This window comes from Macaca nemestrina, chromosome 1, assembly GCF_043159975.1.
Source record: "Macaca nemestrina isolate mMacNem1 chromosome 1, mMacNem.hap1, whole genome shotgun sequence".
Classification (NCBI taxonomy): domain Eukaryota; kingdom Metazoa; phylum Chordata; class Mammalia; order Primates; family Cercopithecidae; genus Macaca; species Macaca nemestrina.
In genome coordinates, this window is record NC_092125.1 from 170,463,598 (window position 1) to 170,491,314 (window position 27,717).

The 27,717-nt window shown below is 38.7% G+C and overlaps 1 pseudogene; it reads left to right on the forward strand.

Annotated features, from left to right (window-relative positions):
• The first annotated feature begins 13,901 nt into the window (after nucleotides 1-13,901).
• Nucleotides 13,902-23,076, forward strand: LOC105495184 (tigger transposable element-derived protein 1-like; annotated as a pseudogene).
• The last annotated feature ends 4,641 nt before the right edge of the window (nucleotides 23,077-27,717 follow it).

Genomic DNA, 27,717 nt, shown 5'->3' on the forward strand with positions numbered 1-27,717 from the left:
CTATATACAACCAGTTATTATTATCATGTTGAAAAAAGATGGCTTCAATTGAAGCAAATAACAACACAGTTGCCAAATAAATCTTTTAAAAACATCATTTTCTTAGTGACTTGATCCTTCTTAACACTCTATGGTGGCTGTCTGTTGTCTATTAGAACAGGTCCAGATGCCTACGCCTGGAAAGAAGCCTGGCCCACGTTCTATCCATTTACCCTGTGGCCTCATAGAGACAGAACCTTTGCAGAGCCTGCGCTGTGCTTTTATTGTTCCCTTTTATGGTTGGCTGAATAATGGCCTTCCAAAGATGTCTACATCTTAATCCCCAGAGCCTAGGGAACCTGTGAATGCATTACCTAACAGGAAAAGGAACGTTGAGGATGGGGTTAAGGATCCTGAGATGGTAAAGTTATCCTAGGTTGTCTGAGTGGGCCCAATAGTAATAGTAACAACAAGGGTCCTTTGAAGAGGAAGGCTGGAGAGTCAGAGGCAGTCGTAGGAGATGAGACTATGGAAGCAAGGAGTTGGAGTGACAGGAGGAAGGGGCCACGAGTCTAGGGATGCAAGTGGCCTCAGAAGCTGAAAGAGGCGAGGAAACATTATCCACTGAAGCCTGCAGAATGAACACAGCCCTGCTGATACTTTGATTTTAGACTTCTAACCTCCAGAACTATCAGAGAATAAATGTGTGTTGTTTTAAACCACTCATTTGGTGGTAGTTCATTACAGAAGCAGTGGGAAACAAATGCATTTTTCATGGCATGATCGTTCCTGTTGCTATTCTTGCGCTCAGGCTGTTTCCATCCCCTGAAATATTTTCCTTTCCCTTCCACTTTTCTAATCTTACTTTCATGCTCAAGTCTCACCTAAAACCTACAGCAGATAAATTATTTACCATAGAACCAACAGACCACTTGACCATACCCTAACATGTGTTGCTCATTTATTCATTGATTTCTCAAATATTTGTTGATTACCTATCAGATTCTTGGGACATAACCTTCAAGAAGCCTATGGTCTAAGAAGGGAGGCAACAGGGAATTATTAATACAGTTGTGAGAGGGGAGAATGTGGAAAGCTATGTGGAGAGAAACCTGACCCATCTGGGGTGGGCAGGGAAGGCTTCATGAAGGAGATGGTGCTTGGTAGCAGTTTTGAAGCTTCAGATCTTGAATTGTTTCATGTTTCCAAAACAATTGGAGAAGAGTAGTACAGTGGTTAAGAATATGGCTCGAGAATGAGCACATCTGAATTCAGATCCAAGCTTTGCCACTCCTCGATCGGTTTCTCCATCTGTAAAATAAGGATGACGGTAATATTAGTATCTAACTCATGAATTACAATCTGCTTATAGGAATGCCATTTACATAGTAAACATTAAGTGCTTGTTTATTATTTCAATTTCTCAAGGGCAGCTACTGTTGTATAAGTCTCATTTTGCATGCTAGATAAATAAACTAGCTGTTTGAGAGTCTATCTACAGATATGTATGCCTTTTTTTTTTTTTTTGAGATGCAGTCTCGCTCTGTTGCCCAGGCTGGAGTGAAGTGGTGCGATCTTGGTTCACTGCAACCTCTGCCTCCCGGGTTCAAGCGATTCTCCTGTCTCAGCCTCCTGAGTAGCTGGAAGTACAGGTGTACACCAGCACGCCTGGCTAATTTTTTTTTTTTTTTTTGTATTTTTAGTAGAGATGGGGTTTCACCGTATTAGTCAGGCTGGTCTCGATCTCCTGACCTCAGGTGATCCACCGGTCTTAGCCTGCTAAGGTGCTGGGATTACGGGCTTTTGTATTTTCTGCAGGTTAGCGTATTAGTGTAATGCTCAGCACATAGCTGGTGCTTTATGAATGCTCACTGACTGAGCGTGGAGCACCAGAAAGTCCTATCTACAGTTTCACATTTGGAAAATGGTAATGCTTATTTTCTTGCTCTCTTCACTCAACCACCTTCTAGGTATTTGGGTTAGGGCAGTCTTTATTATAACAACAGAGCTCATGCTTAGAGTATTGCATAGAGGCACAGATGGGTTTACTGTGAAGCCAAAGGCAGATTTACTGTGAATCTGATAAAATGTAAATCTTTCATGGGCCCCTTCCAAGTCCCTGTACCTAATTTTGTGTTTGTAGTGTTGTATTCTTTTCTCTCAAAGAGAGCTCCTAGAATTATATAACTTCATGTCCCACAAGACTTGGATATCCTCCCACATACTGGCTAAGCACGTGAGCATTGTAGACAGACTGCCTGGGTACAAAGCCAGTTCTACTACTTATTAGCCGTGTGATCTTCTCTGTGCCTTAGTTTTCTTAGCTGGAAAATGGGGTTGACAATAATGCTACCTTCCTCATAGGGTTGTTGAGAAGATCAAACACACTAATTTTAGTAAGCATTCTGTAAGTGATAGCAGTTATTATTAATTGTGGAGAACCTTAGAAAGTGTCCAAGGCTGTTCAGTTGAGAGTAGCAGTTATGGGAGAAGGCCAGAGTAGAAGCTTCATGACAGCAGGAATCATTTTGTCTTCTTCACCTCTATCCCCAAACCTTAAAAAGGTGAACGCTCTTAACCACTATGCCAGAGTGCTGCACTTATTACATATTATTTTATGGTCTTATAAAATAAGACCTTTTTTCTCCAACTGGATTTTGATAATAGCAGCTCACTTTTTTTTTTTTTTTTTTTTTTTTTTGACGGAGTCTAGCTCTGTCCCCAGGCTGGAGTGTAATGGCGTGATCTCGGTTCACTGCAACCTCTGCCTCCCAGCTTCAAGTGATTCCCCTGCCTCAGCCTCCAGAGTAGCTGGGACCACAGGTGCGTGCCACCATGCCCAGCTAATTTTTTGTATTCTAGTAGAGACAGGGTTTCACCATGTTGACCAGGGTGGTCTTGATCTCCTGACCTCGTGATCCACCCGCCTTGGCCTCCCAAAGTGCTGGGATTACAGGCATGAGCCACCACTCCCGGCCAGCAGCTTACTTTTATATAATTCTAAATAGGATTATTATCAGGATTATTCTATACAAGATTATTATTTTATATAATTTTACATAAGATTATTCATTCTTCCAGTAAATATTTCTGGCACATGGTAGGTACTCAGTAAGATAGCTTTTAATTAAATCTTGACTAACCTGTCCAAATGCAAAAAATTGAGCCCTAGTCTTTTCCAACTTTTAATTTCTCGGTAAAATCTACATAGGATAAGTCTAAGGTAAATTATGGCATGGTGAGAAATACATTAACCACACAAATAGACAAATCAACACATCGAAGGCAGAGAGAGAGTATCGTTGTCCTCATCTTCACAGTTATTCATCATCTACTTTGCATAAGCACTTGCTATCTATGGTACAATGCAGTGGGCTCAAAGCAGGGGAGACACAGGATACATGGTAGTATGGTAGAAAGACATTGATTTAGGGGTCAGGGAACCTTGGCTCTGCTCTAGCTTTGTCCTCTGACTACTACCCTTATGGCTTTGGGCAAATTGTTTAACCTCTCTGAGCCTCACTTTGCTTATCTGTAAAAAAAAACATTAATAGCCTTGGTGCGGTGGCTCACGCCAGTAATCCCAGCACTTTGGGAGGCTGAGGCGGGCAGATTGCGTGAGGTCAGGAGTTCGAGATCATTCCATTCACATGGTGAAACCCCATCTCAACTAAAAATACAAAAAATAGCCAGGCATGGTGGCACACGCCTGTAGTCCCAGCTACTCAGGAGGTTGAGGCAGAAGAATTGCTTGAACCCAGGAGGTGGAGGTTGCAGTGAGCCAAGATTGTGCCACTGCACTCCAGCCTGGGTGACAGCAAGACTCTGTCTTAAAAAAAAAGCATTAATATTATCCTCATTAGCTACCTTACAAGATTGTTGTATTACATGATGTATGTTGTGAAAAAGTGTTTTGTAATTTTTGTAGAACTACTGTAGCACGTGGGGTATAATAGGTACACATAAATGCTAACTAAATGAATTAATCATAATACATAGAATTTTATAAATAAGTTATGATTATCACAATCTAAGGAGATCAGACCAAAAAGCATGATAGAGAGTATAAAATAATGTGTAATAAGTAAAAAATGTGGCATGGTGGTTAAGGATACAAAAAATGTTTCTTCATACATAATATATTCTAAATCTGACCATCTCTCACCACCAGCCACCAGCCTTTGCCTGGACTATTGCAATACATTTCTAATAGGTCTCTTTGATTCTACTCTTGCCTTCCTACAGTTTATTTTGCATGTCACAGACAGCATAATCTTTCAAAAATGCGCATCCTATCACATTACTCCCTTACTTAAAATCCTCCAGTGGCTTTCCATTTTACTGGTAATAAAATCCAAGCTTCTTTCTATGGCCTGCCCAGCCCTCTGTGACCTGGCCCCTGTCTACCTTGCTCCAGCTTTTGCCTTTTGCCGCATCTTCCTTATTCACTATGCTCCAGCTACACTGGCCTTACTGTTCTCTGAACAGACCAAGTTTTTTCCTGCCTCAGGGCCTTTGCACTTTCTCTTCTTTCTGCCTGTTCTGCTCTTTCCCTATGTATTTGCATGGCTGTCCCATCATTCAGATCTCAGCTCAAATGTCGCCTCCACAGACAGGGACTCCCTGGCCATCTGCCTAAGATTGCCTCTCCATATTCCGATTTTTCCACCTTCTGAAAATTATACAATTTGTTTTGTTAATTTACTTATTTATTGTAATTGTTGCTTGTCTCCCTTTGATGAATCAAAGCATATGAAAGTGGGGGCTTTACTTTCTCTTTCTCTCAGCTTCTGTTTTTCTAGTCTTCATCATAACATTCTCCCTTTTCCTGCTCCTTTATGATCTTTACTTTACACTTCCTTCATTCCCATTTTCATTTACCACCTTATGGTTTAATTCATTGTGGAGTTCATAGGGCCCTGCTGTCTTGGTCATTCTAAAAGGGCTGTGTGTTTTTATACACAGGATTTCACATTCTAAAGGCCCCTGGCTCATTCAAAAACCCCACTGAAATAACAATTTTTTTTTGGCCAAAATTATACATGCCATGCTAATTGGCTTATTCCCATCTTAGAATTCTATGAACATTGCCCATGGCAGACAGTGCTGCTTTGCCATGTAGGGGTTGTGTGTGTGCACTCATCTGGGAATGTGTGTAGGTATTGACATTATTCTTGGAAGCAGCCATGCCTACTCAGAGCACTTCACCTCTCCTCATACCCACGTTGCCACATTTCTTTTATCCCAGATAACTAGAATGAAAATGTTTATTTTTTTCTTAAATGAAAGAGGCTGCATCTCCTTGGCATAGCTCTTACTAAGTCCTGCCCATTTGCCTGCTTGCCACTGATTGGCATGGCTACATCTTGGGTTCTGGGTTCAGCTGTTTTCTCTCTGTCATAGTTCATTTTTCTCCTCTGCTGCCTAATAGAACACAACACACAGAAAACTCAGTTTTCTGTTTATATATATATTGTCTTTCCAGTGACTATTTAGGTATATCAAGCATCCTCATCCCTTCTCTGTGTTCGCTATATGCCACATTGCTCTTTCCTGGTTTGTAAGTCATACACCCCTAGCATCTACCCACACTGCCCAGCCCAGAATAGGCTGTCAGTCGTGTTTGTCAAATGAATGTTTTGTGTTTATTTTTTATTTTCCTTTTGAGTTTTGATTTGCTTCTGGTTTGGGCACCTACATGTCTATAGGTATAATCAAGTATTAAGGGGCCTGTGTCACCTGGGCTTTCAGATAGAAGACCCTCCCCATAAGACAGATGTCTCTGACTATGCAGTGGAGCTTGCCCATGTAAACCTCTTGCATTGTTTGGAGTCTCTATCCCTTGCCAAGGATCTAACCACCCACAAGCAGACACATTGCTGTCCAAACAGATGGACAAGGGAGATAGGCAGGCCAAAGCCCATGGATGAACATGAAATGAATTGATGCAGAGAAGCCAAGGGTGTTGGAAATGAATGCTAGTCCTTGCTGTGCAGTTTCCAGCATAAAGATGGACCAGCACGGTTGAGGTTTTGACACTGAGCTACTTGCTAACAAAGGAATAGGTAAAGTGACAATGAGTATGCAATGAAGTGGATAACAGGTGGATGAAAGGCCCCAAGAACATGGGTGAGCTCTAAAATTTTCAAGTCAGTTTAGCAGGTGAAGTTTATATCTTCAGCTGGGTTTGTTCTGAGAATCCACATCTGGTCCAATCATCCATCAACATTCATTCATTCACTCAACAAATATTTATTGAGCATCTAACCATGCCAGACACTGGTAGGCACCATGTGGGATAAAAAGACTCACATGGTCTCTGCCCCATAAAAACTTACATTCCATTATTAATTTCATAGTTATTTAATTAAAGTTACAAGCACTATGAAAGAGTGTACGGGAGCTAAGGCAATATGTCATGGGGGGTTCTTAGTGTGGAGGGTCTGAAAGGATGTCTCTGAGGAAGTGATACTTAGGTTGAAATCTGAAGTCAAAGCAGAAATGGGATGTTTAGCAAAGAACAAGAGAACATTCTTGGCATATGGGAATAATACCTATAATGTCTCTTTGAAGTGGTAATTAGCCTATGTTTACACGTCTCCTAAGAAGGAAAATTCTCTTCCTGCAGAGGCAACACTTGGACCATTCTGTTCTTAAGATCTTCTTTATTTCCAACCAAAATCTGTCTCTCTGAAGCTTCTGACAATTGGTCTCAAATATATACTTCTTGGGGTCTTGTAGAACAAGCCAAGATCCTCTTCTTGTGACAGTAGTGGGTTTCTTCATTAATTAATGTTCAATTAATGTATTTTCTTTATCCATTAGGGTCTCACAGAGATTTGCTCAGTATATAGTTGCTTACTTGTTCATTTATAATTCAACATCCATCTATGTCCAAAAAGTATTAGGTCTGTTGAATAGTAACTGTTAAATATTTGTGAATTAATGGAATTGACACATGAATGAAATTTACCTTCTTAACAATCTTTCTTATGTAGGAACTGGTGAAGATTTCCCCAGCAAAAAGTAGAAGCTCGGTGTTTCATAGATGAAGACTGGGGAGATTGCAAAAGACCCATCCAGGTACCGATGCGGTCTTCTGGGACCAGGAACCCTACTCATGCCTCAAGCTACCTGTAATGAAAATCCATTGTCTGCCACCTGTCTCATAGATCTGTCCTGAGGATTAATGGGATAATGTCTGGATAGCCATGTGAAGCCTTTGGAAGGAGATTGCAGGTAAAAGTCTAGTTCCAGTGAATTTGGCTACTGATAAGAGTTCTGAATAACAAAGCTGTGATCAGACTTTTAAAACATTATTTCATTGATATTTGGTTACAGCTGCTTTTAGAAACTGAACTAGCCAGTGGAACAAGTTCTTTCTCAGGTCCTTGAACTTTAAACAGTCACTCTAGAACAGTCTTTCTCAAAGTCTCAAGCCCAGGAGAATTGTCTGTATCACTGGTGTGTTTGTTAAAAATATAATTTCCTGGCCTTCAATTTCAGAACTACAAATTTGCAAAACTTCAGGAAGCACCATTTATATGTAATACCATGTGAATGATGCCCCCTGGTGTTGTTCAATGTGGCAGCAGTGCTTACCTCTGACTGAATGGGGAATTCTGACTGTGAGGCCTGGGAATTTACATTTTTAGCAAGCACTTCAGGTACATTAGCATTGAGAGCCAATGTCAACATTGAAAAAAGTGTGACTGTCATTTCCTTTGTAAGTTGGAAGGATAGGAGGTTGCTGGGGGAAAAGGGAGCAGAGCTGAATGATAATGAGCTCTTCACACTTTCACCCTCTCACTGAGTAATAATAAACTAATTAGGAAAATAATAGCTAACATTTATTTTGTAAATTAATTAACATCAGGCAAGGTGCAAGGCACTTTACAAGCATTATCTCATTTCATCCTTACAATAACTTCATGAGATCAGTGTTAACATTATTATATCCATTTTGTAGATGAGCAAAATGAAGTTTGGAGAACGTAGTTTTGGTATAGGGTAAATATTCAATAAATATTAACTATTAAAAGCTTATCTGTGAAAGTACTTTTAAAAATACAAATCCTCTACTTTAGCATTCAGATAAGAATGGCAGCATTTTTTTCTCCATTCCCACTGCTTCACTTGACTAGTCTTAAAAAAACAACAACAACAACAACAACAACAACAAGGATGGCAACATTGATGAGAGTAATGATTGGGAAATGGAAACTCGGATAAGCTTGCGTGAGACGCTTGGCAGAGTATGGAGGGGACAGGCACCTCTGGAAAGGAGAGTAACAAAGTAAAAAGGTGTTGAATTAAAATATTTGCTTTTTAAGGTCAACCTTTTTGTTTTCCCCATCAGTAGGGGAGGAAATTTCATTCTTCTCCTATACTGTGTCTACAACTCAGCAGGTTTCACAGTGTTTGTCTACATAAGATAAATTACATAGTATAAATAATTTATCCTATGTACTGAGCTGGTCTATTATTATTCTTCTATCAGAAAATATATTTTAGTAAACTCACAAGTGAACTTGTGCAACGCAATCACTTCATAAATTGTGAACTATGAGGCCGTGTTCTGTAAGAGTCTTCTCCAGTATGCACATTTAACTGGAGGCTGACCACTGGCAAATATTCTAGGGAGAAGAATATTTTAGAGAATTAAGGTTTAATTTACAATTCTATTATGTCAGAGATAACCTACAGTCTATAAAATACAGTCTTCTCTTCCTGGATCCAGAGATTGACTATATTTTCTGGCTTCTCTTGAAGTTAGACGTGGTTTTGTGATGTGGAATGTGAGAGGAGGTGCTCTGTAACACTTTCAAGTCTGGCCCTTAAAACCTTCCAGTTATGGTCCCCATACCCTTTCCTCTTTCTGGCTGACTGGAGTAGTGATGCCCAGGGTAACCTTGGAAGCTGTATGTTGAAGATGGCAGAGCTATTATCAGCTGAGTCATTGAATGACCATGTAGAGCAGAGCTACCCATGACCAGAATCCCTTCACTGGACTGTTAGGTGAGAAAGGATAAACTTTCTTTAAAAAGTCCCCTCATTCAAATTAATGTTCACCATGAATGTATTATTCATGGTGAACATTAATTTTTTTCCCCATGGGTATGTGGTCTGTTTACTCTTTGAATATTAATATTCAATTGGTTAACTCTATGCTATTGTTCGTAGATACTATTACTTAAAAGATCTCCAGTTTAACCAATGGAGACTTCTACTAAGAACACATGACTAACCTTAAAAAAAGGAATATATGAGCAAATAAGGATTGATATTCCTTTCGGCAATTTCAATACAGGTAATATTCAACTTGAAATCAATGCCATTGCCTCAGGATCATGTTTAATGTAAAAAAAAAAAAAAGAACCAAATTAATTGTAAATATGTTTTCAATTTTTCATTGTTGTTTGTGGTTATGCCTTACTCACTTTTCTATGAACAACATAATTAACTACTAAATGCCAGGTTAGGGGCTGAAGAAATACCAGAGAATATGGAGTTTATTCAAGATAATGCATTTGTCAACAATTAGTAAAGATCTTTATACCAGATAATGGACATTAAATATGAATAAGGAAGTCTCCTAAGAAGTAGAGGAACACATGAATGACTTTATCAATTGCTCACTTCTAAAGAAGGGGGATTTCTGGGTTTTTAATTAGCATCGACTATTTGGTAATCTAGTAGGTTTGTAGTAGCTATTCAGGTGCTGACAAGATTGTGAATTCAGAAGAGCAGGGATTTTGGTCTTGTTTACTCAACAACATTTGCTGAATATTAAATGATGTAAGGGACTATAATAGGTCATCTACTTTATTCACCATCTGACATTTGTACTACCTTTAGAACATCCTTGCCCTCTGGTAGTTCAGTGTGTTTGAATATTTCTGGAGAAGGAAACATGTTTGCCTCCTGAGGCAAATGCAACTGTGAACAGATCTAATGTTAAAAAGTTCTTCTTTATAAAGAAATGGGCTAATGTTTTTTAAAAAAAAATTTTAATTTTAGTAGAGACAGGGTTTCACCATATTGGTCAGGCTGGTCTTGAACTCCTGACCTCGTGATCCACCCGCCTCAGCCTCCCAAAGTGCTGGGGTTACAGGCGTGAGCCACCACTCCCAGCCCTGATTTTTTACAGTTTTTTGTAGAGATGAGGGATATCACTATGTTGCTCAGGCTGGTCTTGAGCTCCTAGGCTCAAGCAATCCTCCTGCCTCAGTCTTCCAAAGTGCTGGGATTACAGGAATGAGCCACTACACCTGGCTCTTTTGCTTTTATTAAAAATGTTTTTATATTACTGAAGAGTGCATACACATTATAGATCATTTGGAAAATGGAAAGTTTCAGAGAAGAAGGTATACATGATCTATAACTCCAATGTTTAGAGACAACTCCACTTAACATTTTAATATAGTTCCTTCTAGTCTTCAAAAAAAAATTTTTTTTTAATTGGCCCCTGAAAATCCATCTCGTCTTTTTTCTTGGAAATGTTTTTTACTTTAACGAAACATGAATCATATTGTATGTGTTTTGTTGTATCTCACTTAAAAAAACAATAATGTCTTTAGTATGTTACTAAAGATACTGTGTTATCTATTACGTGAAAGTTTCATAACTTATTATACCTTTCTACTGTGTTTGGATGTTTGGGTTCGTTCTAACAACTATTTGCTAGTATAAATAATGCTGTCATAAAGGTCTTTCTTTCTTTCTTTCCTTCTTTTTTTTGCGACTGAATCTCACTCTATTGCCCAGGCTGGAGTGCAGTGGCACGGTCTCAGCTCACTGAGACCCCTGCCTCCTGGGTTCAAGCAATTCTCCTGCTTCAGCCTCCTGAGTAGCTGGAATTACAGGCGCGCATCACACCTGGCTAATTTTTGTATATTTAGTAGAGACAGGGTTTCACCATGTTGGCCAGGCTGGTCTTGAACTCCTGACCTCAAGTCATCTGCCCTCCTCGGCCTACCAAAGTGCTGGGATTATAGGCATGAGCCACCGAGTCAGGCCCGTAAAGGTCTTTGTAAGTAAATCTTTTATCTTGATCTCATCTGATCTTGGAGGCGAGGCAGAGTTAAGCCTGGTTAGTACTTGGATGGGAGACCACCTGGGAATATCAGGTGCTACAGGCTTTAAAATATATAAAATAAAATAAAATATTTTCTGAGACTGAATATTTTCTTAAGGTAAATTTCTAAAATTGAAATTATTGGCTAAACAATCTGAAGTTTTTGTTTGTTTCTATTTTTTGCTCTGAAAATTTTTAAAAGAACAGAAAAGTAGAAAGAACTCAACTTCCAATTTTTAATAACCTAGGTTTTATAGTTTTTAATATTTTGCCGTATTTACTTCATCTATTTTTAAAACTAGTTTTAAAATTTAAAAAACTAGTTTAAGAAAACTAGTTTTGAAATCTCAAACTGGTAAGGACTTTAAAACGGCTGTTTAAAAGTCTCATCATATTATAATGTTCACACACAATAAAACAAATAATAATTCTTTAAAATCATGTTTGATTTTTCCTAATTGTCTCAAAACATCTTTTTTAAAAAACTGAAACAGGATTAAATAAGACCCACACATTGATTTGGTTGTTATATCTCTTAAGTTTCCTTTAACCTTTAATACTTTCCCTTTCTTTTTTTTCCTCTCTCAATCATTTATTTGTTGAATAAAATCGGGGGGGAATTGATTGCATAGAATTTCCCACTCTCTAGTTTTGTTTGGTTGCATTCTCATAGAGTTATTTAATACATTATCCTATCCATTGTATTTTTTGTAACTTTACAGCAGTGGTTCTGAGACAGTGTGCATCAGAATCACCTGGAGGGCTTGTGAAAACACGTATTGCTGGGCCACAGCCCCAGAATTTCTGTATCAGTAAAGCCGGGTGAGGGTGAGAATTTGCATTTCTAACATATTTCCAGGGGATGCTTTTGCCGAGAGTCCAAAGACCACACTTTGAGAATTACCACTTTAGAGAAAAAATTAGATCCCTTTAAAAGAATGGTTAGATTTATAATTTTTAAAATTACATATGTATGACATATAAGACAGGATTCAAAGCATGCTGCCCCCAAATAAGGCACCCTGGCATTTGAAGAAACATCAGAAACAGGAAGGTCACTCTGACCTTATGCCACCCTTCTCCTCTGAAGCAGGTTGTAAAACTCTTATTGGAGAAGTCCCCTCCTATACCTGGAGGAGAGGGGCATATTTATCTCTGAAGACACAAGGACACAGAGAAGAATCCGAATAAATAGGCCTTTCTAAGTTCCCCCTAGTTTATCACCATTAGGTCATACCTGCTTTGTGCAATCATACTTCTCCACAGCTATACACTTCTTCATCATACTTAGCACAAAATCACACAGATTTCCTTGTTTCTTTGGGTGTTCATTTTTGAAGGCTCCTGCATCATGTAAAACTTATATATGTATGCGGTTCTGTTGTTAATCTGTCATTTGTTACAGGTGCCTCAGCCATAACTAGCAATCTGTAAGATATCTTTTCTCCCGTACAGTATGATTGAAGTATTTTCTTAAGAAAATATGGGCCGGGCGTGGTGGCTCATGCCTGTAATCCCAGCACTTTGAGAGGCCAAAGCAGGCAGATCATGAGGTCAAGAGATCGAGACCCTCCTGGCCAACATGGTGAAACCCTGTCTCTACTAAAAATACAAAAATTAGCCGGGTGTGGTGGCTCGCTTGTATGTAGTTCCAGCTACTCGGGAGGCTGAGGCAGGAGAATCACTTGAACTCGGGAGGCGGAGGTTGCAGTGAGCCGAGATCATGCCACTGCACTCCAGCCTGGTGACAGAGCAAGACTCCATCTCAAAAAAAAGAAAAGAAAAGAAAAGAAGAAAATATGTATTGGTTTTGCTATGAGGATTCTTTCTTCTTTTTATCTTTCAATTTTTTATTTTGAAAAATTTCAGTTTTACAGGAAAGTTGAAAGATGTTGGAAATTTCTAAAGGCTTTGCTTTGCAGAAAGGTACTAATGTAGCAGTGAATGAGTTTGTTCATTTTACCATATCCCGTCCCAAAGTGAGTATTAACATTTAGACAAAACTTGATCTATCTGATGGGTGAAAAAAAAAGATTTCATAATTCAAAATTATTTGGTTACTGGCAAGGTTTAGAGTACTTCTAGTACTTTATTAGCCATTTCTTAGCCTTGATTCTATTAATTGTTCATTTTCTTTATTCATTTTTCTTTTTTTTGGGGGGATGAAGTCTCACTATGTCTCCCAGGCTGAAGTGTAGTAACGTAATCTCGGCTCACTGCAACCTCTGCCTCCTGGGTTCAAGTGATTCTCCTGTCTCAGCCTCCTCAGTAGCTGGGACTACAGTTGCGCACCACCATGCCCAGCTAATTTTTGCATTTTTTAGTAGAGACGGGATTTCACCATATTGGACAGGCTGGTCTCGAACTCCTGACCTTGTGATCCGTCCACCTTGGCCTCCCAAAGTATTGGGATTACAGGTGTGAGCCACCGCGTCTGGTCTATTCATTTTTCTAATAGATCTTTAGTTTTTTTCATTATCAATATCTATGGGTTCATCACATGTGAAAGATAATTATTCTTTCTCATATTTGTAACATATTTTTCCTGTGTATTCATTTATTTTTTCCAGATTCCTATTTAAGCCTTAAAAAATTAAATTACAACATGTTTGTGTCATCAAATATTTTGACCTGTTATTTGGATTTTTTATCGTTACTTTGGAGAGTCCTGCCCAATCTGAGACAGGTAACTAATAACTTATATTTTCTTCTAGTTTTTATCTGTTTGTTTATTGTTATAGTTAACTATATTATTCAAATGCAATTTATTTGTGTGTTCTACAAGGATTCTTACTTTGAGTAGCCAACTTGCAGAATACAATAGAATTTGGGGAGGAGCCCCTCGATGCCTGGATTTACTGTTGGAGAGACAGTACAGTATACACCAGATGACTTATCTGTGAACCATGGAAACGTTTGGAAAAGGTAAAGCAGACAATACACCGAAGAATCATTTGTCACAAGTACTTGCGGGTAGTCAAAAAGAGCTGGGAGAGTATATGAATCATGACGTAAGAAGTGTGAAGGGCAGGCATTTGAGTCCAGTCAGCGGCTATTATTGAACAGGATGGTCCTCAAATGAGATACAAATTTTATGCCAACAGGGGCAAGTCTACAGAACAAATCATTCTGGTTTGTGCCTCAGCTTCTGTAAAACAGGAAATTTTTTCATCAGTTTTTACTCTCTCATTTAAAAAAATTAACTATAGTCCATAGTTCATTTGAGTTTAATTTTTTAAATTTATTTTTAAATTGACAAAAATTGTATATATTTATTGCATACACGTTGTTTTGAAATATGTATACTATAAGTGAAATGTCTAAGTTGAACTAATTAATGTGCATTACTTCATATTTATCCTTTTTGTAATGAGGACATTTAGAGTCTAATATTTTAGTGATTCTCAAAAATATAATACATTGTTATTAACTATAGTCACCATGTTGCACAATAGATCTCTTTATTTCTCCCATCTAATTGAAATTTTGTATCCTTTGCCTACATCTCCCCAGTCCTTGATGCCCCAGCCCCTCTAACCACCATTTTACTCTCTATTTTTATGAATTCAACTTTTTTATACTCCACTTATAAATGAGATCATGCAGTGTTAATCTTTCCATGCCTAGTTTATTTCACTTACCATTATGTCCTCCATGTTCATCCATGTTATTCCAAATGACAGGAGTTTCTTCTTTTTAAAGGGTGGTTAGTATTCCATTGTGTGTGTATATACTATTGTATTCCATTCCAATATGCTCCTCTCTCATTCTCTGTCTTCCTCTCCCTCTCTCTCTCTATATATATGTGTATATAAACATATATAGAAACTATCATTGGAGAGTTACATATATGCATACATATACATTTATATGTACATATATGTATGCACATATGTGTATATATACACATACACATGCATGTACATATACACATATGTATAAACATGTTCACATATATACACATATATGTATATATACACATATATATGTACACATACACATATATGTACACATACACATATGTATATATGTACACATACACATATATGTATATACACATATGTATATAGGTACATATACACATGTGTATATATTCCACATGTATACACATAATACTGCAATATATACACATATATAACATGTGTATATATGTTACATATACACATGTGCATATGTACCGCATATATATACACATAATACCACAATATATACACACATATACACGTATTTATACACGTGTATATGTGTGTATATACATATTGGATGCTTAGGTTGATTCTTAGCTATTGTGAATAATACCACAATGAACATGAGAGTGCAGCTATCTCTTTGACATACTGATTTCATATTCTTTGGATGTATACCCAGTAGTGGGATTGCTGAATCATGATATTCTTTTTTTAATTTTTGGAGCAGCCTCCATATTATTTTTCACAGTGGCTGTACTGGTTTCTGTTTCCACCAACAACGTGCAAGAATTCCTTCTTTTCCACATTCTCTCCAATACTTGTCTTTTGCCTTTTTGATAATCACTGCTGTAACAGGTATGTGGTGATATCTCATTGTGGTTTTATTTTGCATTTCTCTGATGATTAGTGATGCGGAGCATTTTTTAATATAACTCTTGGTCATTGCATGTCTTTTTTACAGAAATGTCTGTTCAGATCCTTGGCCCATTTTAAAATTAGATTATTTGTTTTCTTACTGTTGAGTTGTTTGAGTTTCTTATATATTTTGGATATTAACCCCTTATCAGATGCCTGGCTCTCTAATCTTTTGCATCCTTTTCATTCTGTTTTTTCTCCTTGTCTTTTGGTCATAGTAAATAATAGTATCTACAGGTATGAAAAGTTTGGCTTGCACAATTTACGTGTGCTACTGGGGATGTGAAACAAAGCCGAACCATGGCACCCCAAACCTGCTTTATTGGGGTTCAGTGTTAGTTGATAAACTGCACTGATGTCAAACATCCAAAGTCTTCATTTATAATTGAGAAATAAAAATTCGTCTTCAGTTAATAAGAGCACTTTAACTATGTGTGGCTCCTGAGAAAAATGTTGAAAGATCTCCTTTCTCCCAAGATCTTTGCCTTGCACTCTAGGGAAATACCATCGACACTTTTGTTGATACTTGGCGTTGTAAAAATCACTTAGGATCTTGCTGCACCTGACTGCATCAACACCCCCAGTCCCCCAAAAAATATCGAGTCAGCCAAAGGAGAGAAATAATAGTTCATTAAACAACTACTGTGAGGCAACTCCCAAATATATTTTACTTTATTTAATTGTTAGTAATTTCTACAATGTAGCTATTATTATTATTATTATTATTATTATTATTTTGAGACAGAGTCTCGCTCTGTCGCCCAGGCTGGAGTGCAGTGGCGCCATCTCGGCTCACTGCAAGCTCCGCCTCCCGGGTTCACGCCATTCTCCTGCCTCAGCCTCCCGAGTAGCTGGGACTACAGGTGCCCGCCACCTCACCCGGCTAGTTCTTTTTTTTTTTTTTTTTTGTATTTTTTAGTAGAGACGGGGTTTCACTGTGTTAGCCAGGATAGTCTTGATCTCCTGACCTCGTGATCCGCCCGTCTCGGCCTCCCAAAGTGCTGGGATTACAAGCTTGAGCCACCGCCCCCGGCCCAATGTAGCTATTATTATTCCCATTTTACTGATGAGGAAATCAATCGAGTACCTTGTTCAAAGTCACAGGGCCATTTGCATGGTTGCACTGGAATTCAATCAGATATCCGTACAAGGCCGAAAAATGCACTTTCCCCTTCACTTTACTTACGTTTAAAGCCCCTTTCTCTACAGCCAAACATCAAAATTCCACAAGAACCTGACAGAAAAGGGGAATAGGCCAGGGTGAATTGCAAAGCTCATGTCTTGCTCAAAGAGGACAGCTACTAATCAGTTTCAGTCATTGCTCCTTCTGTTGCCATTCAGAAATGTAGGTCTGTTTCTCGATCTGACTTTTCAAAGGAAGGTGAGAGCCTGCATTTTGATGTGAAATTTGTCAATGTTTAAATGCTGCCAATCAATTACAAATTATTTTAATTGTGTGGGCCAAATAAAACATATTTGTTGGTTGTATTTAATCCTTGCCTTATACTTCACTTTAACTAACTACAGACTTTCAGATGTGACAAGGAATTAATTAGAACATTACTGTTCAATAGAAAGATAATGCCATCCATATATATAATTTAAAATTTTCTAGTAACCACATTAAAAAGTTTTTAAAAGGGTAAAATTAATGTTAATAATGTGTTGTATTTATCCCAATATATCCAAAATATTATTTTAATGTATGATAAATACAAAGATTATTAATGAAATAGAACATCTCATCACTTAGAGAACATCTCAATTTATCCTAGCCATGTTTCTAGTGCTCCATGGTCACATTTGGCTAGTAGCTGCCATACTGAGCAGCATAGGTTTGGAAGCTATAAATATCTCCCAGGTGGGACCTGTTTATTCAGAAATTTCATCTTCACCAGGAAACCATGCCCTACTCTAGCTGGTCTTAGAATTTGTCAAAAGCCTCATTTTTCCTTTGGTAAGTGAAAGGGAATTCCCCATTCTTTTAGCTATGACAGAATTCAATTTGTTAGGATAAATTGATGAGTAAGTTTACTTTAGTATCTTAGAGACTTTGCATTGAATACTCTTTTAAACTTCTTTAACAAACATGAATTTGTTCCATAAATGTCAAGTACACAAAAGAGTAAAGAATGTCAGCTTTACAAAAATGATAATTAACGCTCTGAAGTGTAGTACCTAAGTGTTTGTAAATTCAACTCAATGAGTAGTTGATTAGAATTTCCTATCTGTTGCTGTGAGGCAGTAATTTCATGTAAGGAACAGCTGGATATAAAACTTACAGGGGTTTGGAATGAGGGGCAATGTGGAGATTAAAAATGATATTCTTAGAGAACTCTGAATATAGAGTTAGATATTTCTAATGTCTTAGCTTGGGCCACCATAACAAAACATCATAGATTGGGCAGCTTAAACAACAGGAATTTATTTTCTTACAGTTGTGGAGCCTGGGAAATCCAAGATCAAGGTACCAGCAGATTTGGTGTCTGGCTAGGGGCTCGTTTCCTGGCTTGCAGTTGGCCACTTCTTCATTGTGTCCTCGCATGGTGGAGGGAGTGTAACCTCTTTGGTCTCTCTCTCTCTCCCTTTTTTTTTTTTTTTTTTTTCAGAGATGGGGTCTAGCTTTGTCTCCCAGGCTGGAGTGAAGTGGCATGATCATAGGTCACTGCCGCCTTGAACTGCTGGGCTCAAGGGATCCTTCCTGCCTCATGCTCCTGAGTAGTTGAGGCTATAGGTGCTAGAGTCTCTTCTTCTTCTTTTTTTTTTTTTTTTTTAAGAAGACATGTACACTGTACCCAGTGTGTACCTAACAGTGTACACTGTTCCCAATGTGTAGTCTTTCATCCCTCACCCCTCCCACCTTTTCCCCCAAGTCCCCGAAGTCCATTGTGTCATTCTTTTTTTTTTTTTTTTTTTGAGACGGAGTCTCGCTTTGTCGCCCAGGCTGGAGTGCAGTGGCGCGATCTCGGCTCACTGCAAGCTCCGCCTCCTGGGTTCAAACCATTCTCCTGCCTCAGCCTCCCGAGTAGCTGGGACTACAGGCGCGCACCACCACGCCTGGCTAATTTTTTGTATTTTTAGTAGAGACGGGGTTTCACCGTGTTAGCCAGGATGGTCTCGATCTCCTGACCTTGTGATCCGCCTGCCTCGGCCTCCCAAAGTGCTGGGATTACAGGCGTGAGCCACCGCGCCCGGCCCATTGTATCATTCTTATGCCTTTGCATCCTCATAGCTTAGCTCCCACTTATGTGTACGAGCATACGATGTTTGGTTTTCTATTCCTGAGTCACTTCACTTAGAATGATAGTCTCCAATTCCATCCATGTTGCTGCAAATGCTATTATTTTGTTTCTTTTTATGACTGAGTAATATTCCATGGTGTGTGTGTGTGTGTGTGTGTGTTTGTGTGTGTGTGTGTGTATATATATATAATTTTCTTTATCCACTCGTTGATAAATGGGCATTTGGGCTGGTTCCATATTTTTGCAATTGTGAGTCACTAATTTTATTGGATCAGAGACATACCCTTATGACCTAATTTAACCTTAATAATTTCCATAAGAGCCCAATTTCCCAATATAGCCACATTGGAGGTTGGGGCTGCAACATATGGATATTGAGGAGACAAAATTCAGTCCATAGGAACAGGTTTCAGGGACAAAATAAGAGTTTTATTTTCTTTTCTCATGTTTATTTTGGACCTTTTCAAATCACATCAGAATCAAGCAGTGTGAAAGACAAAAGGGACAACAGTGGGGATCTAAAATCCACAAGTTCTCAATTATTTAATTAGTGGTTGAGGTAAGTCAAGTAGCTAGGACTCTTGAATTCCTTTGCAGTGTTCTATTACGTTGTTCATTCATTCATTGACTTACTCTATAAAAATTGAGCACCTCCCATGTACAGTATTCTAAGGGAAAGAAAGACTCAGACCTAGCTTTCGAGGAAAGTATCCCAAGTCTCTTTTATCCCAGCACTAGTCTCATTAGAAAATATATTAGGCCATATCTAGTATATATATTTTGTTTGTTTGTTTGCTTTGTTTTTTTTGTTTCTTTTTTTTTTTTTTTTTTTTTTTGAGACGGAGTTTTGCTCTTGTTGCCCAGGCTGGAGTACAATGGCGCGATCTTGGCTCACCACAACCTCCACCTCCCAGGTTCAAGAGATTCTCCTGCCTCAACCTCCCAAGTAGCTGGGATTACAGGCATGTGCCACCATGCCTGGCTAATTTTGTATTTTTAGTAAAGATGGGATTTTTCCATGTTGGTGAGGCTGGTCTTGAACCCCGACCTCAGGTGATCCTCCTGCCTCGGCCTCCCAAAGCACTGGGATTACAAACGCAAGCCCATCACGCCCTCCCCTAGTATTAATATTAATAATAATAGTGATTAGTCTTTAAGCCCCCAAAATAAACCGAGCTGTGCCAAGCACTCTATGCACATTATCGGTTTTGATCCTTACAAGAAGTTTGTGAATATTAATTATATACTTGTTTTATAGATGAGGAAAAGTATCTTAATGAAGATCATATCTTAGAAAGTAGCTGTGCTAATTCAGACCTGACTGTAATGCCCAGGTATTTCCAGGTGTAATAGAAATATTCTTTCTTTCTCTTTCTTTCTTTCTTTCTTTCTTTCTTTCTTTCTTTCTTTCTTTCTTTCTTTCTTTCTTTCTTTCTTTCTTTCTTTCTTTCTTTCTTTCTTTCTTTCTCTTTCTATTAGTGGCAGAGTCTTGCTATGTCACCCAGGCTGTTTTGAACTCCTGATCTCAAATGATCCTCTCACCTTGGCCTCCTAAAGTCCTGGGATTACAGGTATGACCCACTGCACCTTGCCATAACATTTTCTTTGGGACTTATAAACATATTTTATGAATATTGTAAGCTTTTTGGGACTATATGTTATGTAGGACACAGAGTCAACGTTTTTAAGTTCAAGTTAAATTAGTCTAGCTCTAGAGATGGGAGAAAGGGGCCTGTGTGCATAGTATCCCGGAGAAGAAAGTTTGCCTGAGTATGGAGAAAAGATTTCTTTCCTCCCCCATTGCTAGGTTCATGGTTGAGACCCCTACAGTAAAAGACAGATTAACAAGAAAAAAGGCAAACATACAGACTTATTTAATACAGGCATATTTTATTATATTGTCCTTCACAGATATTGCATTTTAAAATAATTGGTTTGTGGCAGCCCTATTTTTTTTTCTCCAATTGCATGTGTTCACTTCATGTCTCTATATCACATTTTGGTAATTCTCACAGTATTTCAAACATTTTCATCATGGTTATATCTATTATGGTGATCTGTGATCAGTAGTCTTTGATGTTACTATCGTAATTATTTTGGTCTCCATGAACACACCCATATAAGACAGTGAAGTTATTCAAGAAATATTGTATGTTCTGACTGTTCCACTAACCAGCTATTTTCCCATCTCTCTGTCTCCTTGGGTCTCCCTATTCCCTGAGACACAACAATATTGAAATTAGGCCAATTAATAACCCTACAATGGCCTGTAAGCATTCAAGATAAGTCAAGTTAAGTCAAAAGTTAGAAATGATTAAACTTATTGAGGAAGGCATGTTGAAAGCCAAGATAGGTCAAAAGCTAGGTCTCTTGAGCCAAACAGGTAGCAAAGTTGTGAATTTAAAGAAAAAGTTCTTCAAGGAAATTAAAAGTGCTATTCCAGTGAACACAAGAATGATAAGAAAGCAAAACAGCCAAAGCAGACTTATTGTTGATATGCAGAAAGATTGAGTGGTTTGGATAGAAGATCAAACCAGCCACAACCTTCCTCCAAAGCAAAGCCCTAACTCTTTTCCATTCTATGAAGGCTGAGAGCCAAAGCCTCCTCCAAAGCAAAGCCCTAACTCTTTTCCATTCTATGAAGGCTGAGAGAGGTGAAGAAGCTGCAGAAGAAAAGTTGGAAGTTAGCAGAGGTTGGTTAATGAGGCTTAAGAAAGAAGCCATATCCATAATATAAAAATGCAAGATGAAGCAGCAAATGATGATGTAGAAGCTGCAGCAAGTTATCCAGAAGATCTAGCTAAGATAATTGATGAAGGTGGCTACACTAAACAACAGATTTTCAACGGAGACGAAACAGCCTTCTATTAGAAGATGTAATCTAGGATTTTCATAGAGAAAAATCAATACCTGGCTTTAGAGTTTCAAAGTACAGGCTGGCTCTCTTGTTAGGGGCTAATGTAGCTGGTGACCTTAAGTTGAAGCCAATGCTCATTTACCATTCCAAAGATCCTAGGGCCCTTAAGAATTATGCTAAATCTACTCTGCCTGTGCTCTTAGAAATGGAACAATAAAGCCTGGATAACAGCACATCAGTTTATGGCATGGTTTACTGAATATTTTAAGCTCCCTGTTGAGACCTACTGCTCAGAAACAAAGATTCCTTTCAAAAGATTACTGCTCATTGACAATGCACTTGGTCACCGAAGAGCTCTAATGGAGATGTACTAGGAGATAAATGTGTTCATGCCTGCTAACACAACATCCATTCTGCAGCCTATGAATCGTGTAGTGATTTCCAACCTTCAAGTCTTATGATTTCAGAAACACATTTCATAAGGTTATAGCGACCATGGATAGTGAATCATGTGATGGATCTGGGCAAAGTAAACTGAAAACCTTCAGGAAAGAATTCACCATTCTAGATGCCATGAGAACGTCTGTGATTCATGAAAGGAGGTCAAAATATCAACATTAAAACTAGTTTGGAAGAAGTCGATTCTAACCTTCATGGATGACTTAGACGGGTTCAAGACTTCAGTGGAGGAAGGAACTGAAGATGTGGTAGAAATAGCAGGAGAAGTAGAATTAGAAGTGGAGCCTGAAGGTGTGACTGAATTGCTGCAATCTCATGACAAAACTTGAAAGAACTAGGAGTTGCTTCTTATGGATGAGTAAAGAAAGTGGTTTCTGAGATGGAACAGAGTCTATTTCTTGTGAAGACGCTGTGGAAATTGTTGAAAGGGCAACAAAGGATTTAGAATATTCCATAAACTTAGTTGATAGAGCAGCAACAGGTCTTGAGAGGATTAACTCCAATTTTAAAAGAAGTTCTACTGCAGGTAAAATGCTATCAACAGTATCATATGCACAGAGAAATCTTTCATGAAAAAAGAGTTAAATGATGAGGCAAACTTCATCACTGTCTTATTTTAAGAAATTGCCACAACCACCTCAGCCTTCAGCAACCACTACCCTGATCAGTCAGCAGCCATCAACATCAAGACAAGACCCTCCACAGCAGAAAGATGATGACTTGCTGAAGGCTCACGTGATCATTAGCCTTTTTTTTTTTTTTTAGCAATAAAGTGTTTTCAAATGAAGGTATGTTGTACATTTTTTAAGACATAATGTTATAGCATACTTAATAGATTACAGTATAGTGTAAACATAACTTTTATATGCACCGGGAAACCAAAAATTTCTTGTGACTCTCTTTATTGTGACACTTGCTTTGTTGCAGGAATCTGGAACCAAACCCACACTATCTCCAAGGCATGCCTGTAAGTTTTATGTGACATGGCTGCCTTCAGAAATGAAGACCAAAAGAAACTGGGAGAACTGTATTTTTATGGACAGCCACGCAGTATGATTGGAGGACAAAGACTATGATATAATTGTAATAAACTGGGGGAACTTAGCAAGGCTCATTTGTTCAGAGTCTTCCCTGTGTCTCCATATCTTCAAGGATAAGAGCATTCCTTTCCTCTGGGTATAGCGAGGATCCCTTTGGAGTGAGGTCCTTGTGTCCTACTTTTTTTTTTTTTTTTTTGAAACGGAGTCTTACTCTGTCTCCCAGGCTGGAGTGCAGTGGCACTATCTCGGCTCACTGCAGCCTCCACCTCCCGGGTTCAAGCTATTCTCCTGCCTCAGCCTCCTAAGTAGCTGGGGTTGCAGGTGCACACCACTACGCCCTGCTAATTTTTGTGTTTTTAGTATAGTTGGGGTTTCACCATGTTGACTAGGCTGGTCAAGAACTTCTGACCTCAAGTAATCTGCCCGCCTTGGCCTCCCAAAGTGCTGGGATTACACGCATGAGCCACTGTATTCAGCCCTTGTGTCTTACTTTAAAGGGAAGCCAGATAATTCTTTTATGACCTGTTTCACAGGAGAAAGGTGGGAGAAGGGGAGAGCAGCCCTCCTGCTTCTGCTGTTTTCTCAAATACCAAGGTGCCATATTTGGGGTGGTGTGTCCTGAACGCCATCACCTATTTTGAAGACTAGGAAGCCTAGTGTCAGAAAGTCATGCACTTTTCATAGGTCAATCAAATAGGAGGTGGTAGAACCAGTATTTGAATCCCTGTCTGCCAACTTGACTGCTTTGGCTACCCTGAAAACAGTTACTGAGGTTGAGGCAACGCTGTGTTTTTTCATATTCTTTCTTCCTGAAATGTCTTTTAAAGGTTTTATAAACTTCTCCCCTCAACAAACAAGGGAATGGAGTTGAGCCAGGGGAACGATAAACAATTCGTTTAGAATCAAGTAGGCCTACTGAATCCAGGGCTTCATCCAAAGAGACAGGGCAGGGGATGACAACTGCGTTGGAAGCAGAGAGCCTATGTCAAGTCAACCAGCTGGAGTGAGAGATTCTGGAGGGGAAATATGAGACTTGCCTGGAGAGATTTCTGGAGACAGCCAAGCCTTTTTGTAGGCACTTTTTGGCTTTCACTGTGAGTGAGGAGGGAGCATTTAAGGTCCCTAAGTCAGACTGGCCTCCTGTTACCCTTATCACCATTTCATTTGGTTAACACCTACCCCCTTAGGGGGCCTGTGTTGAAGTCTACACTTACCATATTCTCTGTAAAGTTCTGCTTGATTCTCTGTGGCATATGCTTTTCATGGAGTTTAATCTGGTTGGGGTCTAAATCATTCATCTTTTAGATGGTTGATAATGCTGGTATGTGGCATTAATGAGGGAGTATTTTTCCATTGATCATTGTGACTCTGTTGTGGGCATTTGTGTAAATTCCAGAGCTTATATATGATGTTTTCAGAGAGCTTTCTTCATTCAGTGAGAGTTTACCAGAGGCTGGAGGAAAACGTCAGTGAGGAAAACAGATGAAGATCCCTGCCACCATAGAGCTTGCTTCAAGTTGGAAGGGGTACAGAGATAATAATAAAATATAAATAATAAGTAAGTGAATGATATAGTGTGTTAAAAGGTGATAAGTGTACAAAAGAAAAAGTAAGCAGGCTACGGGGGATGGGGGAGTTTGATTTCAATCTTAAATTGACTGATCATTACAATTAGATCTACTTATGTCAATATGACTTTCACAAAGCAGCTCCATGTCATTATTTTCATTTTATATGTTAGAAAATAGAACTTCTCAGATTTATCTTTTGTTTCTCTACTTTCTTTTCTTGTACTTTCTCCATTTTCCTTTTTTCTTTCTTTTCCCTTCCTTCCTTCTTTCTTTCTTCTATTTTCCATTGTCTTGAAAAAAAATTATATGCCATAATACCTCCCCCCAGGAAATTTACAATCCAATCAAGGAATAAAAAAGGCCCAAATTAAACAGTTTGAAAGCAATATGCCATTGATAGTATGAATAAACTTTTCTAATTCTTTTTTTGTCCACACTTTCAGTGTTCTTTAAAACGAGTGGAATAAATGGATGATCAAAACAGAGGGGGATTATTTAAGGAACATTGCAGGGTGGCAGGTGCATTTTGATCTGATTGAAGGAACAAATGGGAGAAAGAAGGAATTACCTAAGTAAGTACTTGGAGGAAGGCTTTTTTAGTAAGATATATTCAACGATTTGTAGTGAGATTGGCTTGGATGGAGTGGACATATTTCACTGGATGAATGATATTGAAGGAATAGCGAAGTTGAGGAGTATAAATTAAGTGTAAATTAAGGATGTAGAATGCTGGTCTGAGGGGCTTAGGTTTTTTTCAATACTTTATTGAAAGAACTGAGACTAGAACTTGGAACTCTCTGAATCTTAGTTAAGCCACTGAACCACGTTGAGTAAAAATGACCTTTTCAACCTTACTAAAATTCAGAAATTACTTGCTGTTCCCAGACTCCTGATTTAGTACATACATTAGGTTATAGGAGATATTCCGAGAGGCAGGGGAGAGTGAGAGACTACATAGAATTTTCTTCGGGACCATCCAGTTCCACTTCATCTCCCTCTTATTTGTAATCTCGCTCTGTTACCTGTTGACTTCTTCTCTCTCTTTGGTAGTGTTCTTCTCAATTGGATGTTTCCTTTATATTCAACAGACTATACTCTCTTTGAAGTTAAGAAGAAAGTTCAAAATAGATACATGACTTTCAAAGAACTGAAGCAGGGAATTTAGAATGAAGTGCCCTTAACCTCCACCTAAAAGTCCCTTTTAGCTAGGCGGTAGCAGAGTTCTTTATTCTTCAACCCTTATTTATTTTTTGCTTTATGTCTCTGCGCATTCATTTCCTGCAACTTCTGAGTTGACTTTCAATGGACCATCTGAACTATTTACATACATCCCATCCTTGAGCACTTTTCCTGTGCAACTTCCCAAGAGGGAAATTCTTTCTCCCTGGCTACATGATCTAGGTTTATTTCTTTCTAGATACATCTTAAAATATCTTATTTGTGGGCATTCTAGATTTCTTTTTTTTTCTTTTTTTTTTTTTTTTTTTTTTGAGATGGAGTCTTGCTGTGTCATCCAGGCTGGAGTGCAGTGGTGCCATCTCAGCTCAATGCAACCTCTGCCTCCCGGGTTCAAGGGATTCTCCTGCCTCAGCCTCTCGAGTAGCTGGGATTACAGGCACCTGCCACTATCCCCGGCTAGTTTTTGTATTTTTAGTGGAGATGGGGTTTCACCATCTTGGCTAGGCTGGTCTCAAACTCCTGACCTCAGATGATCCCCCTGCCTCAGCTTCCCAAAGTGCTGGGATTACAGGCGTGAGCCACCACTCCCGGCTGCATTCTAAGTTTCTATGTCTTTCTTGTTTTCAGGACTGTTTCTGCCATGCATGTTACTCATTGCCATGGTGCTTATGACAGTGAAGGAAAGGTAAAAATGCTTTGGTAGATCCTTTAAATTTACTTACTGTTTCCTTCTGTATTATTTCCGATTCATAGTTTTTCTGGCTGATGATGAGATGGGACAGGAATAATGTGGATAAAAAATAATATTTATTTAAAAACTCACTTTATTTCTGTGTACATTCAAATAATATATACATATTAAGAAATATGTTACAGCCTGGGCGTGGTGGCTCATGGCTGTAATCCTAGCACTTTGGGAGGCCGAAGTGGGCAATTGCCTGAGCTCAAGAGTTCGAGACCAGCCTGGGAAACGTGGTGAAACCCCGTCTCTATCAAAATACAAAAACTTAGCTGAGCATGGCGGCATGCACCTGTAGTCCCAGCTACTCGGGAAACTGGGACTGAAAAATTGCTTGAACCCAGGAGGCGGAGGGTGCAGTGAACCAACATCCTACCACTGGACTCCAGACTAGGTGACAGAGCAAGATTCTGTCTCAAAAAAAAAAAAAAAAAAAAAAAAAAAAAAAAAAAGAGAAAGAAAAAAAGAAAAAAAAAAAGAAAAGAAATAATAGAGAAAGACATAATAATTTAGAAGGACATTATTCATTGTATGATATGAGATGAAAACAGGAGGCAACAAAACAGGAGGTAAAAAATATTCACCTATATGCCTAGAAAAAAGATAATAAAATTTCAATAAATATTATCTCTCTTTTTTCTTTTTGAAACAGAGTCTTACTTTGTCACCCAGGTTAAAGTGCAGTGGTGCAATCTTGGCTCACTGCAACCTCCGCCTCCCAGGTTCAAGTGATTCTCCTGCCTCAGCCTCCCGAGTAGCTGGGACTACAGGCACGCCTTTGTAGAGACGGGGTTTCCCCATGTTATCCAGGCTGGTCTGGAACTCCTGGGGTCAAGTGATCCACCTGCCTCGGCCTCCCAAAGTGCTGGGATTATAGGTGTGAGCGACCACACCCTGGCAATAAAGATTATCCCCAGATGGAATGACCAGTAATTTATTTTCTTCTTCTTCTTCTTCTTTTTTTTTTTGT